Genomic DNA, 4,202 nt, shown 5'->3' with positions numbered 1-4,202 from the left:
CCATTTCTCTCCACTAATACTAGCAGCTTATATTTTAGCAGCCGATTGCCACTTCATTAGTCTTGGACTGATTTGTTTGGTGTGCACGCAACAGGAAATATTTCACTTTCAGAGAACAAGAAAACTAGGTTTATTTGCGTTACGCTTATTAATTTGTGCAGTTATTCAGTGTCTGGTAAGTTAATATTCAAGAAAAAATATTAAATTTTATTTAAATGTCCTATTATTTTATGTTAACGATGACTCATTTATTTCAGCCCTTTGTATTCAGCATGTCTCTATCGAAATAAACCTACGCTTCTATGAAAATTGAAGCTTTTGTTTTTTCGCAGCCCACATACACTTACACCTTGTATATTGGCCCGTGTTAGCCTTTGTGTTTGACATGCTTGCTCCAGAAGCTAGAAATGACAAAGAACTGAGCTCCCCTAGAGCCTCCAGAAGGAACCAGCCTTGACCATACCTTGATCTTGGCCCCGTGAGACCATGTCAGACTTCCAGCCTCCAAAACTGTGAGATAATAAATGTGTGTGTTTAAGTCACTAAGTCTGTGGTCATCTATCGGGGCAGCAAAGGAGACTAATGCTACAAGCGTCAATGTGTATTTTCCTGATCACAGAGTAGGTGAGGGGTCTTTTCATTGTCACTGACCACACAGACCGCTGCTATGAGCTGCCAGCCCCTATCCTTCATCCGTGTCTCAATGGGATCAGGTGTCTCCCCGTCACTTATAACTGTCTCTTAGCATGCTGTCTCCCTTCCTGGACATGGGCTGCCCCTACCAACACATGGTCTAAAGGGCAGAGAAGCCACTTGTGATTCTCAGCTGGACAGACCCCAATCTGCTGCTGCCCATGGCTGCTGGGCCACCCAGACTGTGGGTTCTTCTGCTCTCATACTTTGGGGGCCAAAAGCACCAACCCCCAAGCCAGAAGGCTAGAAGCTCTAGGGCTGAGGTCAAGGCCCAGTTCTCAGACCACAGGTTGAGGCGAGGCCTCTATCCACCCTGACCTATGTCTACAAGGAACCAAGGTCCAGGCTAACCCACGTCCACTGCTCCTCTGAAGGCTCCCCTGCAGGCTCTGGGATGCAGAGGCCTGGCCTCAGAATGAGCCAGAGACTTGCTTGACACAAGGCAGCCAGGGTGGAGGGATCAGAGGACCCCTATGTGTGAACTGCACAGAGTGACTTACTTCCCAAATGGGGAGTGACTTTACAGTGGAGAAACCTGGCAATCACAATTCAGTCAGGGGATCAAGGTCAACATTAACAGTAATAAGTCAAAGTGACATATGACCCTAGACATGATAGGATGAAAAGGGCCCTTCACCTCTGGGGTCTTCCTCGCAGAACACATCACCTGGTCTAACCATGAGAAAAACACCAAACAAACCCTGATTTAGAAACTTCCCACAAAATCCTTCACCAATCCTCCTCAAAACTACCAAAGTCACCAAAAACAAGAAAAATCTAAAAAGCTGTCACAGCCGAGATGAGCCTAAAGAGATGTGATAACGAAATGTCATGTGGGATGGTATCCTGGGACAGAAAAAAGACATTAGGGAAAACTGAGGAAATCTGAATATAGTATGGACTTTAATTAATAAGAATATATTTATTAATTTTGACAAATATACCAGCCTAATATAACATGTTCATTAATAAGGAAATGAAGGGGAGGTTGTTTATGAGAACTCTATCTGCTTAATTTCTCTATAAATCTAAACTGTTTAAAAAATAAAGTCAAAGTAATTTTTAAAAAGAAAAACAAATCCAAAAGGCCCAAGCAGCCTGGGTCTCATGCCTCCTGCTGCCCAGGCTGGCCCAGCCTAGCTGCTGACCTCGCTGTGGGTCCTGGGAAATCTGGGGCGCTAAGAATAGAACTCAAGAGGGAGTCCGGTTGCAGCAGGTAAGAGCCAAGGCATCAAACACCAATGCCCCTAAAAAAGCGCAGTCTGACCATTTCTCCTTTAAAAAGGAGCGGTCTGACTACTAGATGACGTTATTCTGACGTGCCCGCCCGAGCCCGCAGATGCTGACGGAAGCAGCAGGCACAGTGGCTTATTTCTCCACCCCCTCTGCAAAGGGCAGGCAGTGGGGCGGGATAAGGAAAAAAAGCAGAAACCAGACAAAGAGCCAGCGATACCTAAACACTGAGGCACCAGGAACTGCCACTGACTAGTGGCGTCGCTGGGACTCCACAGCTTGGCCACACACCCTAGGAAGAGGTATCTGGGTCCCCAGCTCTCGACTGCCCAAGGCTGACCCTTGGGGTGGGTCCAGGGGCTGGATCTACACCATGCCACACTACCCATTCCTGCCCTAGAGCTAGGCCTGAGGTCCAAGAGGCAGAAAGCTGACTGAGCATCCCATGGACCAGAGAAGGGAGCCATCACCTGTACACTCGGCTGACCTAGGCGGGCTCGGCTCCCAAATCTGCCTACTCCTCCCACCCCATAAGCCCCAAGTGGCCCCCAAAAGGAGCAGGTGTCTCCCGCTGCCTGCTGAATCCTGGAGGATCTCTGTGCCTCTCAGTGCAGGGAAGCTACCCAAAGCCTCAGAACGACCCACAACTTGAACACTCTATTGTCCCATCAGTATGAACTCGTGGGTTTTTTTAAAAATATATATCTACAGAGAGATGGACACAGATATAAATACAGAGGGGCACAGAATCACAGGTTGATATTCACATCTCCAAGCTTTGTCCACTGACAGGCCTGGGAAGCCATGACACTCCCAGCACTGAGAGTGGCCAGACGACAGTTTTTTAATACCATTCTCCAACACAGGGAACATAGGCTCCTTGGAAAAGTGGTCAACCTGAGCATCTCGTGGGGGCAGGGAGGAAGGAAGCCCTCACTAGAGGAGAAGGACATGAAGGAAGGACATGGGAGCCAAACAGGAAGGAGAAGGGGCGCCCTACGACCAAAGCAAGGATCACTCGGGCAACATGATAGTGATTGTGCTGGATTATAACCTGCAGATAAAATAAATATGCAAAGGTCTTTACTGGTATAAAATTTGAAAGGGGGAAGCCCTCTTCTACAAAAGAACTCTTATTCATAAATGGAGAAGGGCGGAGGGTGATACATGTCTCCATGAGAAGGCCAGAGTATACTGTTGCATGTAATTAATTGTTCTTGGTCTGAAATCCACAGGCAGAAGTTTGAAGAGAAACAGGGCGTTGCATTGTCTCAAAATCCCAAAGGGAAAAAGTAACCTTCTAGTGCAGACTCCTGGATGGCACCACCTTACCCAAGGGATCAAGACTGACACCCCCAGTGATGGGACACTGATACGCTGCATGGAGAAGTACAAATACATAACCTCCATCTGATCATGGGGAAACACTGGACAAAGCTGAGGGACATTCTACAAAAGTGTCAAGGTTGTGACAGAAAAGGAAAGACTGAGAAATGGTCCCAGCCCAGAAAAGTCTGAGGAGACGTGATGACTAGATGTGACGAGGCATCCCGGATGGGGTCCTGGGGCAGAAAAGGGACATGAGTGGGACAACTGGTAAAGTCCTAATAAAATCCCTGGTTTGGTAAATATTATTCCTCCATGTTTTTTGCTTATTTAGTTTGTGCCATTCTTCTGTGGTTAAAAGCTAACATTCAGGAAGGGGCTGAAAGGTACACAGGAACTCTATGTACTGTCTTTGTAACATTTCAGTAAGTCTAAAATTATTTCAAAATAAAAATTCAAAAAATAAAAATAAAAAACCTCTACCTCTGTCCTCTGAAGCTCACTGCACAGCAGGTTTCAGCCGGAAGAGGAGAGTCTGGCTGTAAAAAAATCCAAACTGATAAGAAAAAGCAAGCTGACACCACACTACAATCCAGTTTCAGGACCCATTAAAGGCCCAACCTGCTGAACCCAAGTTTCAGATCCTTCCTGTTAGAAAGAACTGAAAAACTGACATTTTTCATCCGCCTTTGCTTACTGGGCATAGAGCCTCTTATTTTCAAATATCTCACCAAATCCTCCTTGCCCATGAAAATGAAGGATTTGCAGAAGATGGGAAGGCTCAGTTAGGGAAGTGGTGGGCACCCCGGGTTGTCTGGATCCCAATTAAGAAGACTCTAGTCTCCTTACATGGAACTCTAAGGACCACATCACATCATTTTTCTTTAACGTCCACCCCCGGCCTAGACATTACTCAGGTTGGTAAAACTACAGTAATCAAGACAGTGTGG

At 46.4% G+C, this 4,202-nt stretch overlaps 1 protein-coding gene across 4 annotated transcripts in view; it reads right to left on the bottom strand.

Annotated features, from left to right (window-relative positions):
* The window catches only part of KDM4B (lysine (K)-specific demethylase 4B), a 110,880-nt gene extending 107,070 nt beyond the window's left edge, over positions 1–3,810 (bottom strand). For all 4 annotated transcript variants that reach the window (XM_005884377.2, XM_014531904.1, XM_014531905.1 and 1 more), the window contains exon 1: positions 3,736–3,810. The gene's annotated coding sequence lies outside the window, so the exon portion shown is untranslated. The remainder of the gene's footprint in view (positions 1–3,735) is intronic.
* Positions 3,811–4,202: the final 392 nt, after the last annotated feature.

Source organism: Myotis brandtii, unplaced genomic scaffold (assembly GCF_000412655.1).
Source record: "Myotis brandtii unplaced genomic scaffold, ASM41265v1 scaffold827, whole genome shotgun sequence".
In the NCBI taxonomy this organism is placed as follows: Eukaryota; Metazoa; Chordata; class Mammalia; order Chiroptera; family Vespertilionidae; genus Myotis; species Myotis brandtii.
Note: the sequence above shows the minus strand (reverse complement) of the source record. Positions and strands in the feature narration are given on the sequence as shown.